This window comes from Anastrepha ludens, chromosome 3 (genome assembly GCF_028408465.1).
Source record: "Anastrepha ludens isolate Willacy chromosome 3, idAnaLude1.1, whole genome shotgun sequence".
Classification (NCBI taxonomy): Eukaryota; Metazoa; Arthropoda; class Insecta; order Diptera; family Tephritidae; genus Anastrepha; species Anastrepha ludens.
The window spans coordinates 4,792,264-4,811,803 of record NC_071499.1 but is presented as its reverse complement, the minus strand read 5'-3'; the positions used below and the strand labels follow the sequence as shown (position 1 = coordinate 4,811,803).

The window sequence follows — 19,540 nt, the reverse complement described above, 5'->3', positions numbered from 1 at the left end:
CTTTGTTTTCTACTTTGACGTGACTTCTAATGCTCAAAATGTTGTTTTTGGCCTAATGAAACTACCTTCAATGAATTCGTTTTGGTAAATAATAAACCATTACCGTTTTTAGTCCAAAATGAAATTTAAAAAATATGAGGGAGAATTGTTTGCTATGGTGTAACAGTTACGTACCGGGAATACCGCTATAAATAAATGTATGGAAAGAAAAAATCTTGATTTCCAAGTTTTAGATCAAAGTTTTAAGTGGGAGTTTTAAACCTGTAGTAGGCTTTAATTGTGTTTCATGCCCGAATCTTTAAGCTAATTTTTTTGGGGGCATCGTGAAAAAGAATGATTCACATTACAGGCTACATAAATCTTGTGATCTTAGAAATGAAATCCGTAAAATCTTGTCCGTTGTCCCGCATTCAGGGCGTCGATGGAAAATGTGTTATTAATTCGAGAGGAGTCCGGGATACTTTAGGAAGCAGGAGATCTAGGAAGCTGTAAACAGGCTGTTGAATGTAACTGGAAATTTAGAAAGTTTGCAGAGGGTGCTTCCTGCCGTGCGGGCAAGATAGGAATCTGCTTTAAGTCAATCCTAACTTAATTTATTTGTGCTACATACTTTATTTTTGTTTTCATTCAAAGTAGTTAACTATAAATAAACTAACGGAAAATTTCCTTCGGTTTTTGTATCGTACAATTAATATGATGATGCTTTGCACAAGACTTTCAAAGGAGTGGACTAGTGCATGAGGTGATGTGGCGCTTTGCGTTTCAACCTTTCAAACCATTTTTGTTGGTCGGTGGTGACTAGGGCGTCGCTGTTGACATGATGAGATATCCTATTTATATAAAATATATAATTTTCCTAATTACGACGGCAACTGGTTCTATGCCAAGATTGTGTTCAAGGTCATTGACGCGTTCCAGAGCGCGTCTTTTTATGATACGGGACTTGCACTCCATTTATATAAAATGAATATATTTCATTTTATTGTACATAAAGTCAATATGTTTTTTGAAATGTAATTTTGTTATGACTTAATTTAAATTTAATCTTATTTTATAAATTACAAAAGTGCCTACGTATTTGCTACAAGTAATGACATGTCTCCGAGTGTATCTCTGTCATTGAAAAACTCCTCATAGAAAATCATTTAATTGTAAGTCCCTCCATTTGTGGGAAAACATCAAGACGCATACCAAAATAGGAGAATTCGTTCAAATAACCAATAATGGGTATAAGCGGCAATATATATATATTTATAATGAGTGTTTTATTTAGCTGCATGGGAACTATCGATATCGATAGCTATGGTTTGACAGCTGAGAATGGCAAACTGTGCTGCCATTTCTGATCAGTCATCATCGTTTAATGCTTCATCTTTTCCAAATGGTAAAAATTTACTTTGAAAAATAAAAAAATCTATTCGCTAAGTTCATAAAACACTGGCCGGATCGTCAGGTGTTATTTTTTCGAAATGAAGAAGAAGCTACCGTTGCGGCGAATCGCGAGCGCTATCGAGTCATGCTGATTGATTTTTTTTTTTCTTAAAATAATTAGCTAAATATCAACGAAATTTGGTTCCAACATGCCATTGCACCAGAGCACTTTACGGTTGATTTATTTCAATATTCAAGCCACCATTGACGCCATATGGCCAGATTTACTGGGACAAGTGCTAAAAAATTGGAATGATTGAATGTACCATGTGGCTTCAGAAACAGCCGTCAGATATTCGAAAAGTCTACTAATATAACATTGATATACATACACATATTTTGCCTCTTTGTTGACTTCAAACAGGCATTTGACAGCAGAGATAGAAACAAATAAAATACTGCTTTCAGAAAATTGGAGTACCTTTGAAAGTAATTAATTTGATTCTCGGTACATTGTCGAAAACAGCAAATGAAGTACTGGTACAAGGAGCCCTATTAGACCCATTCCTAGTCCAAAAGAAGGGAACGTATTATCATCTTTAGTATTCAATTTGATGATACACATGACTGTTCCAGAAATAAGCATGAATGGAATGTTATTTAATATTGATTTGCAGATATGTATGTGCCTACGGTGATGATATTTTTATTATGGCTAAAAGCAGGAACACTCTTACACGCGCCTTTAAACTTGCAACACTATAACTACACGGGATGATCTAACTGTGAACATTTTGTTTTCAAAAATATCACTAAGTTTAAATACTTAGATATTACACTATCAGCAGACATTGAATTATATCGGCGGTAGCTATAAACGACAGAATCCAGGTTGCAAATAAGGCCTATTATTCAAACATAAAACTATTTAAATAATGTTTTGATTTAGAAGAAAATAAGAATGTACTGATACGTCCCGACCTTACGTATGACACAGAAGTATGGACGCTGAAAACAGATGATATTCATCAGTTTCTATGCTTTTAAGGAATATACTCGTAAATGGTTCGGTTAAAACAATAGATTATACACCTACCGCATTTGCTATAACAATAAAATCGAATAAATTCTTGAAATACAAACTGTAACTCGTTCTATTAAAACCGAATCCATCTAGGGCATGTGCTGCGTAAGCCCAAAAAGGTAATATGCTAGGAAAGGTTTTATTTTAATACCGATTGGAGGAAGAAAAAGATGGTTAGATTACAGATTTCAAGGAAATGGACGTACGCAACTGGAGAAATGAAGCTATGGATAGAATAAAGAAAAGGAGAAAACTTGTTGATGTAGTTATGGTCATAACCGACTGTTAACCTAAGAAGAAGAAGAATGGATCATGTAATTTATAGTCGTTGCGGACATATGCCGGATATCAATATCAAGAAATAAATGCCATTAATTTATCTCAGAACATTTATAAAAAAAAAACAGTACAGAAGAACATAGTTTCTGCTTTCGCCCGTGATTCTTTGTGTTGTTTTCCCTACAAAGTGCGAATTTTTATAAAGAAAATCTTTAGACTTATTTCACTTTTCCTTAACTTAAGAAATTTATTTATCGGGCATCGAGCTCCCGTAGTTACTCTGGATGTATCCCGAAATCCGCATTACCAAAATAATTGACTTTCCTAATGTGCATACATACAAACAAATCATATTCATGTGAATGTGTGTGTGTTGAGACGCCATTTGCCCATATAAACTTTGTCGTTATGCAATTAATAATTCGTAAAACGTTCCAAGGCCTCTCACGCATGAAGTATTTGGCAATTTGTGTTTGGTAGAATAACATAATAATAAATCTTCGTTAACATATATGTAAATGTGCTCAAGCAAACACCCGAACTGAGCCGCCTTAGGCTAAGTACAGTTATTTTGATTTCATTTCATTAATTATAATAAATAACATTTGATTGTACTCAAAACTAATATCGCATACCAATAATTTCAATAATTTTGCGCATGTGTATGTGTATGTAAGTATGTACGAATGGTATTTAGCAATTACTTCGTTCGACTTTATATGAGTTGGAGCCACAATTAATGAACTAAGTGAACTGTTTTTCCTTAAAATTGGTGTAAGTCCATTTTCATAAAAACTTAGTTAATGATAAAAACATTACCAAGATCTTTTTATTTATACAATTTTTCTAAAAAAATCTGTTGAAATTTACATTGTTTTATCATTACAAATTTTCCTAGTTAATGAAGTTACAAATGTAATTACTTTGAAAATGGTGTGAGTACACTTTCCTCAAGACCTCCTATTATTGAGCTCAAAATTGTACTACATAATTTCTTTAGTGCATTTTTATGTGTGGCGATATTAAAAATGACGCAATTATTTTTATAACTTGCCGGAATTTTTGTACATCGCCCTTTATTATGACATAAAAAGTCATCAAGGCCTGATCAAGAAATTGCTTATTCTTTCTTGAAATATTTAGAAAATATGATCACGCAAAAATATGTAATAACCTACAGCGCTATGAGTACTGGACAAATTGGAAATGAAAATTTAAAATAAGGGGTTACATACCTCCAGAATTTTCGAAACACTTATTTTCTTTTTTTGCAGAATATTATTCTTTATAATTTTAGTCGCGTTTCGGAAGTATATTGTAAAAATTTCCAATAGAAACAAAGTTATGGTAGTAAATGTAACTGCCCGACGAGAGTTTTATGCGTACAGGTAGCTGTCCTTCGTTTGAGGTAGTTGGCCGTTATTTCGCTTTTTCTCGAAACTATTTTTTTTCCGGGCTGCATGGTAATTTATACACTTTTTAATATTTTTTGAAACCGTTTTTTTTTAAATATTCGAAAGTGTTTTCTCTATAGTCTGCCCAGCCGGATTTTTGATATTTTTAATAAAAAATTTTATTAACATAATTAAAGTGTGACATTTATGACGTAAAACGCAAACTTTTTTTTTAAAATGCCATAAATTGCAAATTTTGTGGAAATTCAAAAATCCGGCTCGACAGACTATAACTACAACTTTACAAGAATTTTTTTCCTTTTTACAGATCTATCAACATTTTAATTAGAAATGATGGGCTAATTTTTTTTTTCATTGTGCTTTGGGTCCCGTAATTTTTTATATACTAATTTTTGTAAAGAAAAACTAAAATGCATTTTTTATAAAGTTTAAATACTAATAAATAACACACACATATTTATTTCTATTGTTATCCCATCGAAAAACAGTTTTTGTTTCAGCGTATTTTTGGCGCTGCTGGACGTAGGTATGTAACCCCTTAATGTGGCTTAAAGTTGTTCTGTCCCACAAGAATGGCATAGGAATTATAAGAAAGCCATATTCTGTCTTATGTACCTATTAATGTTGTTCTATAGGAGAGTACCAAATGAAAAAAAAAATTATTGTGTGTCTCTAAAGGCTATTACACCATCATAAAAAATGCCGAAAATATGAAAAGTTTATTTTGCATGAAATGCAATCTTAAGAAGGCGAAAAATGTTTCAGCATTAACTAGTAATAAATTGGTCGAAAATATGTTTGATAAGAGTTTTGAAAAGTGAACCATACACAAACTTCTATAAAACTTCAATTCGTGATAATGAAGATTTTAAATCACTAAATTTATTCCTCTCACGGACAATACCACAAAACATTGGAAATACAGTACTAACACGTTTATCTCATCACTCCAGACCTATCACATCAATTGACAGGTATGATTGATTTATATCCCTTATTACACTAAAAACAAATCATTATATCCCGCGAATACACCGATACTATTTTTTAATAATTGATTATGATGAAAAAAGGTAAAATATATTAATAGTAAGTGTATAAATAATTTTGGTTGAATAGTAATTGTGGCAATAAAGTCTTTTTATTTAGTTATTTTTAATTTTAAATGTTTTCATTATTGAGGAATTTAATAAAAATTTCATAAAAATAATTTGGGTGTGCTTCGATTGAGGTCACTTAGTTAGCATTTTGTGAACGTAAGGTTTTTACTTTTTGTTAACTTTCAAAGTGGCGTAAGTCCTTTTGAAGCCATTAAAAATATAAGAGTTTGTTAATCGCATTAAAGAAATGATTACATGATAAATTTAATGTTTCAAAAACACAAAAGTTATTATACTACAAAACCTTAAATACTTCCATATAAAATAAAATACGCTCACATTCCTTTCAAATAAACTGGCTCATTTCTTGCTAGGCCTGTTCACAGTACTTATGTTAGGTTGTTCACCGAATCAAAGTTAACATCTTATGTACCGTAACTGGTTTTATTTGCTCAAAATTCTAATGCATGTCTAAATAAATGCAAGAGATTATTATAATAAATGCTCGCTTTGTCTAAAAGCCTTCCTCTTAGATGTCTTCCACTGTCTCTTGAAAGATAATAGAACTCTTTCATACGTCATTTTTCTGCTCCCCATCTCTCTGTTTGGCTCACTTATTTCAAAAATGTCCATATGAAAGCAACAACAAAGTTATCGATCTAGGTTTAACGCTAGTGAGTATGGCTGTACCTCATAAAACTGATATATCTCAAAATTTTTTAAGCAAATGTTACTTTAGGCAGATCTTTCCCAGCGCTTTCAAGATATGTTTATTTATACCAGTTGCTTCATCTATTCGACACTGACGGCTTGGCGTAGAGAAGAGACCTAATATACATAATATTATTGTATATTAGTTTTAGTTTATTTCCGAAACTGTTGATTTAGCTACTCCAAACATTTTTGCCACTAACTTATTTTTCCTTTTTTTCAATTATTTCAGATTTTTACTTTAAGGAAAGGCATTCCCTTCAAGACATGAAGGCACTATCAATTTATTACAATAGCATTTTATAATTTTAAATATACGTGAAACGGAACTCTCTTACGTGGACAAAAAATTAATAAAAAGACAAAAATGATATTAACCCTAACATCAAAAGCAGCCAAACCAACAGCCACATTAAAATTTACGGGAATAGCCGCTTTCATTTCTAATTATTTTACGTGCTTTTCGTGGCTTTCTACTTGGAGTTGCTTTTAAAATTTTTTCACTATTTAGAGGATTTCTATTGCCCACTATTTAAAGTAGGAACTTCATGCAAAAAATTCAGTGTTCACTACGTCGAAGTGTTCACTGTATCAGGCGTTTACTACATATACACAAAACTGTACTAATACATTTCGAAATGTTTCAAAGAACTGTATTCTTTTATTCTTATGGAAATTCGCCAAGGTAATCTTAAGAATATAAAAAAGGTAGTCTTTGGTATATAAAAAACTTCTATAAAAAGCCAAACAACTTAGACGAATCAGTCCCTCATGAAAAGTTATCGCATATTATACTCAAAGTTCTGAAGCACTTTGTCTTAACTAGGCCACAGATGGCGAGCAGCTCATATGTGATTTCGTACTGATATCAAAATATACTGATTGGAAAGAAAGATAGCAAAAATGCGGACCATCTGATTGAAATCTTTATTATTTATGCCTGTTTAAAAAGAAAAAGGGAAAGAGAGCAAAAGCAAAAAGCAAGCAAACGGTTTGCTCTGTAAGTTTTTAAGTGATGGGTAATTTTTTGGCGTTAGCAAACGCCTTTTTGCAAATATTAGGAATAACTATTACACATTTTTAAAAACACAATCTGTCGTCCGGCAGTCGGCTTCAAACTCAAGAAGCACAACACAAATAGGAGGAGGACCTCTTCCAAACACCCATATTTATATATACATACATACATATATTACGCATAATTATGTTATCCAACAAGACTATAAATAATTATTGCCTCCAAACTTGACAGCTGGAGCTCTACCAAGATGACAATTTTCTAGATTCGTGCACTCTTAAAGAAATACTTCAAATTTTATCTCTAAAAAATCGCGCTTGAGTAGTTGAATAAAGTGCAAATAGAAGCTAAAAAGCAATTCTGTAGGACCAAGTTTTGATATTTAAAGGCATGTAAGTTACTTATTAAAGGTAATATTATTGCCCTCGGAATCGCATCACTGTGGAACTGGTGGTTGAATTCCACACATAATTCGATGTCTTGATATATCAAATGATCAGTATTTTATTTCGAGTTTCGAGAGCTGAACCTTTTCCTTCAGTAGCACTTAACCAATGAATACGTTACCATGTACGTTGACACTGTGAGACCTATGCTGTTATTCTTCTAATTTTGGACTTTGGCTTTTTGATTTTGTTTGCTCGTTGAGGGCAATTGCCCATAATATTTTAATATAGTCATGAGCATAGATGAGCCAATACCAAATATGATATTTTGGTGATGTCTATTTTTCTCCCCTTTTATTAAGAGGCATAGTTTGGTGCTTTAGAGAGTATAATACTTCCATGGTAATGACATTTTGTCATTGATTTTTGCACTATAACAATAAATTTGTGAAATTTGCAAATGAATGAATGAATTGCCAAACGATTGTCGTAGGCTAAACTGGTAAAGAAATTACAAAATACAAACAAATGATAATACAGTTAATGGTAAGCATAAGACGCCACTACTCCAACTTTAGTATCTATTTTGTTGCCGATTAAGAGTTACAGAAGGTGCTTAACGAGGCCCAAATCCAAATGCAACATTTCAACAATTTACCAAAACAGTGCCTTCTCAATGCAAAATATTCCATATATTGGTTTAGTTCGAAATCTGAAATGAAGTTTTAAGTTAAGACGTACTGGGAACTATTGCGTTCGGGTTGGACACCCATTGAAGGCATGAAACACCAATTGATAGAAAGATTTTTTCTCAATAGCGGTCGTACATGAAAACCTCCTCATAAAACCATCTGCCGTTCAGTGGCGGTATAAAACAAGGGGTTTCCTCCACATATAGAAGGAGGAGCACGATTAAATTTCAAACGTGCGTGCCTTAAAGGAAATCAATCCGGGGCATATCCTCTTTTGAAATTAGTCGTACAATTTGGAAACGCATGGCTCACATTTACAATTTTTTTACACAAATTCGCAAGTTGGTTTTATGTATTTTTTTATTAAATTTAAAAATTTCAGAAAGCTTCCCTTGCTTTCATAAATATCTTGTTTACCTGCAAAATTCCACTCTCACAAATTTTTGGCTGCTTGTCCAAGAGGACATGGTTTGATAGCATAATTTTGATGCAATGTTTTAAATTTTTCAACGTGAGATGGCTAGCGATGCTACAGAATGTCCATTAGTAGAGCTATTTTATAATTTTCTATGACGAGTTAGACTGTCATTCATGAACTGGCAGCAAAAAAAAAAATAATAATTAGACTATTGCGGAAATTAAAACAAAGACTTTTATTTGCTTAAAACCTGCCCTATTATCTACTGAAGTACCTACTTAAAGGAATAGGAGGTTGAAAATTTGTTGAATATTTTTCTTATTTTTATTAAAAAAATTTTACTCACTGTTAAAAACTTAATCACAACAAAGCAGCCATAGCTTAGAGGCTGCAGTGGTAGAAAAGGAGAAAATTTATATGGGTTGCACTAATTATTTACATTTTTAGCTTTGTTGTAGTCCCTCTCAGTCCATTGCGTATCATAATTCCAGCTTTAAATGCGCTTTTTCCGAAACTAAATACATTTTTCAAGTTGGCCGAACTCTTATCCCATTTTGACGAATTGACTTAAAAACTTAAAATTAATTTTTACTGTATACTCACAATTATTAATGCTCTGCGTGGAAGTATGGAAGAATTTTTCTGATATTTGACAATTTTACTATTTTTTCTAAAAAAAACATTAAAAACACTATTTAAACTTTTCGCAAACGATTTTTTTTGTTGAAAATAGAGAACTTTTCTGAGAAAGCGTTCAAGTTTTGCAAAAAAATAGATATCAAAATATTAGTGACATGGTAAAAAAATTTAACTAATAATATTTTATTTATTCATTGGTAATTTATACTTTTAGATAACATTCTTAAATACAACTTTAATATTATACTGTAATTCACTATCATTTTACAAATTGCTTGAAAAAAAATGGTCACCGTTAAGTGCAGGTGCTAATGGTTGGGGCGGACTTCCTTAGAAAAGACTTTTTTATATTAATTTGAAACTAAAACAAATTAGGAAGTTTTCGACAGGTCGAGCAAACGCCTTTTTCCAGAATTGATTAATTTCTTTTTTTCGTTGAAAAAGGATTCCTCCTATGCTTGTTTTTTTCACTTAAAGTTACTTATACGCCGAGCTTGACGTTTTCTGCGAATTATGGAACATCGAAACTACGATTTATTGAGCCTATAAATATATTTTTTGTTTAACCTTTGGCGTAGGTGCTTTTTGAATTTCTCTGAGAATGCTTAGTACCAAAGAACCGCCTATTTAGCCGTGTAATATTCTTATGAAGGTCTAAGGCAAGAAGTGTATCAAATTTCCAAATCCAGTCCATGGTAAAATTTGTGAAATATTTGTTATTAGCATTTCAAAAATTTATTAAAGCATTTGCTAATCATTTAAAATTCAAAAATATTTCACAACTCTTCAAAAGCATTTGCAGAGCAACGAATTGAAAGCGAAACTCCCACAAGGAAGCATGAGCAACGGGGAAATGTAGGAAATGAGAACATTTCATCAAAAGCCAGTCGAATTTTTGCTTAAAAGTGAAAGCAAAGCGAAAGAAAACCAAACAAGTAGTGTGCATTACGGTGGTGCTGAGCATTAACACGCGGAGGCAGTGACTGGAAAGCGGATATGAAAACAGTGTAAAAGCGCTTTGTTCCCACTTTCACGGCCACCAGCTTTATTGTTGTGCGTTGCCGCAGGCACAAACAAGGACATGAAAAGATTTTCACTGCATAGTAGATTTTCCAAAGCACATGAAAAAGGAAAACATTTAATTCATAAAGAAATGTGCATATAAATTTAGGCTTAGTTATGAAAAGTAAATAGCAACGCCACACAGAGCAACAAATGCAAAACATTAATATTCTTCTTCTTCTTCTAATATTATAAGCATAAATATATTTTCATGAGCGCAGTCACATTTGCATTTTCCATAAATATTAAAATAATAAAAATTCTGTACGCACATTTCACAACTTATGGCAGAGGTAATTTCACTGTCTTCTCGAATCCACTGTTCCGCTATCGCAGCGGATATTGCTGATGATGATGCCGATTTGATGGCGGAAACCGTTGGCTGAGGCGCGGAAAGCGCAAGCTGCTCTTAGGGAATGCGTTTGGGGCTTTAATTAAAATTTATGCGCCTCTACATCTGCACGTTTGCACTTGAGCGGATCTAATAATGACAGACAACGCGCCGAGCCAAAAATTTCACTCAGCTCTGCCCTGATTCAGGTGCAATCACGATTTTACAATTACAATTCCGTTGGCGCTATTTCGCTTTCAAGTTTTGGCTCCCATTTGATATTTTTTACTTAATTTTCACTAGCGAAGTAAGCTGGTTGTTCGTGTTGTTGTTATCACGTTTTCATTCGCACATCCGGCACGTGCCACTGTCGAGAATTTTTTATACGAAACGAAACTGTTGCGACCAACCGCTGGTGGCAAGCGTTATTGTCTAAGTGAAGCGCACTTTATTTAAAAAATGTTTTATTTATTTTTCTAAAACTATTCGAAATCACCAGAAAGTGATTATAAATTTATTAAATAGTATTTTTTTAAATTTCGGGCCTTCAACTTGTCCACTTTAGCGCAATGGAGTGAATAGTAGATGAGCGAGAAGTCAAGAAGCCAAAGGATAGCCGAAAGCGGAAAGCAATTAGCTCGCTAAAATCCCACTAGCGCACTCAGCCATAGCTCGGCCACTAATTTAGTCTGGCACAAGTGCCTTGGAAGTTCATTTTATTTAACTCACAAATATTTGCAATATTTTCGAATTTAACATTTTTGCCAAGTATGTATTTGAACACGTTTTGCACAGTTCACTTGAACACTTGAACACCTCTCAATTTGGCAACACTTGTCAGCACAACTATTTTTCCTTTTGTATTTTCACTGTCTGCCTTTGCTTGGCTTCTGCTTGAATTTCAAATTCTGTTTCCACTTTGCTCGATGTTGCCGACAAGTAGCGAACCGTCTCGTTCAAGCCCACGTTCTAAACTGAATTAAATTGCCGCTGTGACTGAAGTAAAAACTCACTGTGGCAGCCAAGGCAGTTGAGGCAGCTGCAGCAACGAACTGAGGCGGAAGGCGCAGATGCGAATGTGACAGATGCAGAAGCTGTGGTTGTTAGCATTCATGCTGCTGGTACTGCATCCTTGGGCACCGCACTGTTTGTCCACGTGGTCACTCTCACAGCCAGCGATGTGGTCGCCGTAACATTTGCCGGGACTGTTGACTTTTTTATTTTCTGTTTGCTGTTATGAACTCTGTTAAATTCATTGCTATGGAAAACAGAAATATGTTCTATGATGCATTGTTGCCTGCTTTTAGGCGCATAAGCCTTTGTGTTGTGCCACCAGCTGTAGGTGGGTATACAAGTTTGTGTGGGTGAACAACGAAGAATCTTGAAAAAATAAACAAACAAAGAGAGAGAGAGAGAAAAATATTGCTTTGTATTCTCATTTGCAGGTCTGTGGTAACCCTGGAAGAGAGCTGTACTAAAATTTGTCAATGAAACTTTTGTCATGCGATTCTCTCTCATCTCTCTGTCTCTTTCAGCTATTTTTAGCTCAACCACGTGGCTTACCACACCGGCTACAGGCTTTTGCTGCAAACTTGCCAAGTGTAAACAAACAAACAGAGAGCCGGGAATCGCCTAGAGAACCACGTGTTCATCCCAAAGGCGAGCAACATTTTCAATATGTAAACAAACGTCCGCACCAAGAAACGGCAGCAAAAGTGGGGTTTGTGTTTCAAAATGATAGCATAAAACTTCTGTTGAGTGGTGAGAATAAAGATTTGAAATTAAAAAGGAAATTTATATGAAATAGAAAACAGTCCAATCAGGGAAACCAGTTTAATGACAATTTTTGTTCTCATACTCAAAATTCGATAGATTTGTTGAGTTAAATTATTATTTTTGATGAGTTATTACTTAGGCGCAGATTGAAAATTCACAGCTTGTAACAAATTTTTACGAAATAATATAAATACCGTCAGTGTTAAAATGAAGTGTACATCAATTTTCTACTGTCGATGTTGGGTGCTTATTTCCACTTAAAAAAACAATGTGCAGTAGGTGGTAAATGGAGAAAATGCACAAAATCGCGTCCAAAAAAAAAACCCCAGGTATCAGTGTGATTTTTGATCTACTATAAAGTTGCACTTTATTATACCAAAATTCAATGGTCTATAAAACTACATACCCGAAATTTTTTTAGAGCTCCGAGAGTTCTGGATAAAATCGATGATTGGTGCACGAGACAAGGTCTTTCCGTCAGTCCGAAACTACTTTAGTCTAGTTCACGAAAAAACGGAAATTGGGTGGACGCAGTTTTGCTGGCGTAGTCAAATATGGAGGAATAATTTAGGATAAGAAACTGTCTTGAGAAACGCATATTTTTCAGAAGGTATCGCCCATTAAAGATTTTTCAGCAATGCCATGCGACCTTTGGTAAAACCTGGGGTCAGAAACCTGCTGTGGTCCTATGGATATACACAGCACTGGTCTGGTAAGTGTCGTCACTTGTGCCTCTGTGGTTCGGTGGCGACGGACCATGATTAAGTCCACACGTCAGGAACTATACAAAGTGCTGTCAACAAACTGTTGCCATGGGTGCAGCTACTCTTGACTTACTCCTCTTGGATCTTAGATAAAGGGTTTTTCAATAAGGGCGGGTAGATGTTGAAAAACAATAAAATGGCGTTTGCTGTGCGGCACGTAGCGCCGTCCTGCTGGAACCACATGTCGTCTAGGTCCATATGGTTCAATATGGACCATAAGAAATTGGAAGGGCCACCACATCTACCGAAAAATGGGCGCAATGCGCGCAACGTTTGCGTTAATGAACACTCATTTTGATAATAAAGTTTTATCATTTGAACATGGTGTTCAATCGTGTAACTTGCCATGATGATTTGGCATAAACAACTGAATAAAAAACAAAATATTTGACAGATGTCACCAAAACCAAATGGCTGCCACAGGGTGCCAAAATCGACCCGCGCCAATTGAAAAACCCTTTACAACAGGAAGCAATAAAAGCAATGTGTGGGCTCCATAAATATGGTTTACGGCACTAAGATGGAACTTCGGGACACAAAGAAATCTTTAAATTTCTATCTGAGCAATATCAACATGGCAACTGTTTTCAAAACGGAAATTTTTCCCAAGTAGCAGAATGAATAATTGAGGGGAGATGGAGCAGGAAACAGATTGGACTCTTTAGTGACAGTTAGGTTGCACCGAAGATCTTGGAGAATGCAAAGCAAACCTCAAAGATTGTTTAAGAATTTAAGAAGAAGCTTATTTGTCTGTTCCAAGGTGGAATAAGCTTGCACTAATATGGATTCCAGGACACCGCGGTAATTGCCGATAAATTAGCCAACTGTGGATCAGCGGTTAGCCCACAGGAACCAGAGCCAATAATCGGATCTACAGGAGTAATGAGTTTGATCAGCAATAATCAATGCAATTTACATAAAGAGTGTTGGTCCAGTCTAGAATGCTGCAGAACTGCAAAGTATTTTGTGACAAGACCGAACAGAAAACTGTCGAACTGTTTTCTGAAACTTGGAAGGAAAGACGTTTGGTTGATGGTCGGTATTATTACAAGACGCCACCCATGGGGTCAGCATATGAGCACCACTGGAATCATTGAGGAGCCAATGTGCCTGTCATGCTTGGAGGAGGCGGAAAACACTGAGCACTTTCTCTGTGAGTGTTCTGCGTTTGCTGGAGCAATGCTACGAATTTTGGGTTCCAAGGCGATGTGAATAAGTAATATTTGTTTTCCCAAACTGGAAAATATTTTTAGGAAAATTGTCACAGGACTAGCCACCACTGTCTTTGTGTTTATTTTATCTTATTTCTTTCCTTCTTTTACTTCTCTTCATTCCTCCTTGGTTATCTACCCTTTCTCATTCAGAATACACTGGGCTGTTTAGCCTGAGTGTTTTAGGAGTTACCATACTCTCGGTGCTTCTTGGCTCGCCATTTTCAAATTTCAATTTCAATTTCACTTTCTCATAGATACAAATGTTAGGCATAATGCTTCCATTTTGCTTACTAATTTATTTAAAGTGAAGTGGTTAAGAGTTGTTAGCGATGATAAGTTAAGGGCCCTTAGCCATCGCTGCCCAAGACGAAAATTTTAAACGCCTATTTTTAAAGCATTTCACCTCAATGAATTTGAAGGAAATTGGTACAGCCTTTTGAAAAGCCTTTTGCGCTTAACTTTTTTTGTGAACCAGTAAAAATTTTCCTGGCCTCTCCATATCGCTACTTTTGAGAGGAGACTAAAGAGGTTTGCTATTTAGTAAATACGACCAAAATAATATTTTGTTTGTATTTGAAAATTTGTTGAAGATAAGTTGAAATATTTTATATTGAAACTTTGTGTGTCTAACTGGTGCCGCATAGCACGAGAAAGAAACGACCGTTCCCAAGACAGCCGGTTCTACATAATCGGAACGACCCGGATTTATATCCACTGTCACTTCAGCAACATGCTGCTACAACAACAAAAACAACAGAAAGAAATGTCTTGGGTACTTTGTAGAACTCGGCCAAAATCGCTTAAGTTAATTAAGAAAAATACTTCATAAAATATCAAAAAAAAAAAAAAAAAATCATAATAAATGCTTCTGACTGCTCCTAACTACATTGGTAAGATATTTTACCAAGTATGTTAAAATGAAATTTTGTAGAAATTAATGGTACTTCCAATCAAAAAATAAACTTTTCAGACCTCAAACGGTCATGTAAAATACGTTGCATTCACTATTTTTAAAATACAAGAGGTAACCGCAAAGTACCCATTTTAGTGGCCACGCAAAATCACCTTTTATGAAAATACCGAATCTGTGCAACTTACCAACTTAATATAATGGGTATTTTAAAGCAGTAATGCTATTTGTGAAAAAAACCAAATTTCAATAAAAGCTTTGAATTTTTCGGAGCGGAAGAAGGAAGTGAATAGATAAAGGCAGCCTACCTATTTTAATGACCAAATGTGTATGAACCGAAAATTATGTGAAATATTAATTAATATTTTATTTTATTTGTTTTTTTTTTATTTAAATTATTTTGTGCCAAACTATCCATCTTGTTCTTCAAACAACAAAAAAAAAAAAAACTAATCACTAATAATTACGATTACGTTGAAAACTTGTGTTCTTATAATTAAAAGGTAAACAGTTAATTGCAATATTGGCTACATATCTGATTACTTTATTTTTAGGATAATTAGGAGAATATTCATATTCAAAGTCATACAAAATTTTTCAGCAAATTCAATTAAAAGCCTTAGAAGTTTGAACAGCTTAAAAATCATTGAAAACAAGGGCTACAAAGGCTATTTAATTCTTTATGTTCTTAAAACTGCTTACTTTCTCGCCCTGCTGCTTATGAATTTACGAAATTTAATTAACTCATCAGGGCGTGTTTCATTATTTTGTGTAAATATGAGCAAAAAGTTACAGAATTGAAATAAATAGCACAGAATATCATAGAAATGTCAGAAATTTCACTTTTATTACAATTCTCTGTGCTTGAAAACTGAGTAAAGATTTTGTGTTGGAGATAACAAGTGAAACTGGGACCTAAATGCGTACACTCATAGTACAGTATTGGCCAAAACTTAAGCATCACTTTAGCAAAATTTTCTGAATCAAACTGATTCAAGTGAATAATATTTTTTTAATGAATATTTAATGCTTTTATTTGAGAAAAAAGTGAAACCAAAAATTAAAAGAAAAAATTGAATTGGGAAAAGGGAAGAGTAATGCAAAGTGTTTTTCAAAGCAAACATAATTTTTGGTAAAATTAATTTTTTAATAGCGCCTCTCAAATGAACCCAGATTATGCAGTCAGTGACCAGCAACAAGCCTCCCATAACAGCCAAGAAAAAGAAAAAGAGAGCCAGATTTGGGCATTCAGATGGTTCGGATGTTGGAAAAGGAGCTTAATCATAAAAAAGGAAGGGAATTGCTGATCTTCTCATGCAAGTTGACTTTGTGATTTCCCAATTCAAATGCAATGATTTCACCAAAAAGATGTCATTTAAATCGTAAAGGGTTTTCCAATAACAGGTGAATAGCCCGCTATTTCGGTAGATGTCCCGCTTAAACAACGTATTGAAATTATTAAAATCCACTATAAAAATGGTGAAAATTTGGCAGAGACGGTTCGTAAAACTCGAACATTTTTGGGTCATCGTAAAGCACCTTGTCGGACCGCAATACAGGAATTGGTGAAAAAATTCGAGCTCTTGAGACAAATTAGTGATGTGAAGAGTAAAACCCGTGCACGTCGCTCAAAAACAGCCGAAAATATTGCTGCTGTAGCCGAAAGTGTTGCAGAAAACCCAGGTTTGTCCATTCCTCGTCGTTCTTTGGAATTAGGCATTCCACAAACGTCATTCCACCGTATTTTGCATACAGATTTAAGGCTTATAAAGTCCAGTTAACACGAGAACAACGTCGTGTCTTTGCTGATTGGGTCGGGTGGAAAAATCATCTTGAGTGATGAGGCCCATTCCTCGGTGGCTTCGTCAACAACCAAAATTGTCGGATCTGGGGCTCAGAAAATCCAAGAAGCACAGTTTCGAAAATGAAGCTGGAGCAAAAGTTACCGTGAATGGGTTGCGCTATCGAGAGATAGGATAATGATGATTTTTTAAGGCCGGAATTGGATGGTATTGATCTGGACAACGTTTATTTTCAACAAGACGACGCTACGTGCCACACAAGCAATGAAATATCACCTCTAATATCAAAATAACACCTTTTATTGGAAAACCCTTTAGTTACAGTAGAATAATGGCGCAAACCCCCTATGAAGTAGGTCAACTCTGGCACGAAAACAAGATTGTAGAAGCTACTGTTAACAAGAGTGCAGAAACTGTGCATGTATAAGTCGCTAATTAGGCCAATATGTACTTATGGTTGCGAGCAATGGACGCTTAAAACATCAGAAATAATGACTTGCGAAAGGAATAAAAATATATGGCTCACTCTGCAGGGCAGAGATATAACAAAGGAATTACCGGCGCTTTAAGGACTAACCCAAATAAAGCATTCAAGGTGCTAGTCAACTTGTCAGTTCTAAATATGGTAGAAAAACATGTAGCTGCCGCTTCAGCGCTCAGACTTAAAAGTATGGCGCTATGGAAGGCCCGACGATTCGGTCACGGTTCTATACTATTTTACATACTACGAGTAGCTATAATCAAGAAATCGACTACTCTTTCTCTAAACTCACTTTCAAAAGGTTCTTCAAGACTAATGTCCCATCAAGAAGAGAGTGGAAAACTCAAAGAACATGGAGAAGAAAGGGAAATATATTTTTTTCAAAAGAATTAGAACTAGAATTATTTATCCGACTTCCACCCTACTGTAGCGTCTACCAGGCAGAAGTCTTAGCATGAAGGTGATAACTGTGGTACGTTAATACACACACCGTAACAAAAACTAAGATAAATATTTTCTGGGATAGTCAGGCGGCAGTTATACTAAGACCAATGGTTACTCAGTAATGCCTGGCAGCTCTAAACGATATTAGCACAATCTGCAAGGGGTTCCAGGACATAGAGATAGCCGATGAGCTGGCCAGGAAGGGTACTAAAATTCCACTGCTTGAAAACAGAGGAAGTATTGGTATTCGTTTGGCAACATGTAGATCAAGGATACAAAATAATCTTCTCCTGGAGGCTAATGGGCCATGAAGAGAAAAATAATATGTGTTACAACCAGACTAATTTGTCCCCAAATAGGCAAGAAAAGGTGAGGAGAATTGCTTAATCTCTCAAGCGAGAGCACTTGAAAGTCGGGGCTTGCGTCACCGGTAATTGGGTGTTACATAGGCACTCTTCTAGGCTAGGATTCCATTGTAAATGATCTACGGACAATGAGCGTTGCAAATTGGAAGGATCTGACTAATGATCGAGTTAAATGGATGAAGGTCTGCTAAAGACTGTGAAGCTAATGGTGATTAACATTTATTTACGAGATGCTGAGTTTTTTATATTTTTTATACAAATTATCCAGATATAAGCCAGATAAACTAAACATTTACGAAATGAAAACAAAAAAAGTTATTTATTAACACCAGCTCCTGCTTAAGTTTTGATCAAGACTGTATCTTTTAAGTAAACACTCACATATGAAAAATGTGAGTGTGAATGTCAACTAACAAATACATTGTTATCTACATCCACTCTGGATCCTTCTACTCAGCGAATTTGAGTTGCGACTGTCTTGTAATTCAAACAAAACTAATTTAAATGCGGAGGTTAGCCTGCCTGTGTACACAACTACAGGCGCAGCAGCTTTAGCTTCAATACTGCGCTCGTATTTGTCATAGAACAAATCTGTGAGAGTCAAGGTTTGATAATTCCTCCGCTGCTGCCGCTCCACGTAATTAGGTTTATTTTGAAAAGATTTAATTAGCTACTCTGCAACCTTCTATTTGTTTTCTTTTTTCCAGTGCATAATTATTATCGTTGACTGTTAGCCTGCATTTATTGGGTAAAGTTACAAAGGCGGGATATGGATATACTTTTACTAATTAGTATTAATCAAATTCTAATATATTTCGAGAGTATTTATTCACAAAGTTTTTCAGGACAATTTCCTTTTGTTTTATTTTACAATTTTTTCAGTCTAAGTCTATTAGAACTTGAAGTTTTCTTCAGTGTTTTACTTACAACTCGCGCATTCAAATACCAGCCAAATTGAGCATAAAAAAGTATAAAATTCTAGGCAAAAGAAAAAGTAATTTTTTAAGTACTTGTTACAACTTTTAACATTGTTCTTTCTTTGGTAATGCAATTTTTTGGTCCCAACATTTTATTGCAACAATTTTTACATTTTTCTCTGCCCACAGTTTCGGCCCCATTCTTGCTCGCGTTTACAGGATGCAGTGCTAAGTGGGCCACATAAATGGTAAAGCAAATTGAGAAAAGCGGTCACAACACATGTTTACTTGACTGCCCTGGTTTTTGTTGTTTTTGTTGTTTTTTCCGCAGCTACTCATTTATAATTCTGTGTCTCTGTGG

At 34.8% G+C, this 19,540-nt stretch overlaps 1 protein-coding gene across 1 annotated transcript in view; it reads right to left on the bottom strand.

Annotated features, from left to right (window-relative positions):
- The window catches only part of LOC128856419 (neuronal acetylcholine receptor subunit alpha-7), a 356,900-nt gene extending 345,595 nt beyond the window's left edge, over positions 1-11,305 (bottom strand). Inside the window, exon 1 of the mRNA XM_054091719.1 lies at positions 10,448-11,305. The gene's annotated coding sequence lies outside the window, so the exon portion shown is untranslated. The remainder of the gene's footprint in view (positions 1-10,447) is intronic.
- Between the last annotated feature and the right edge of the window lie 8,235 nt (positions 11,306-19,540).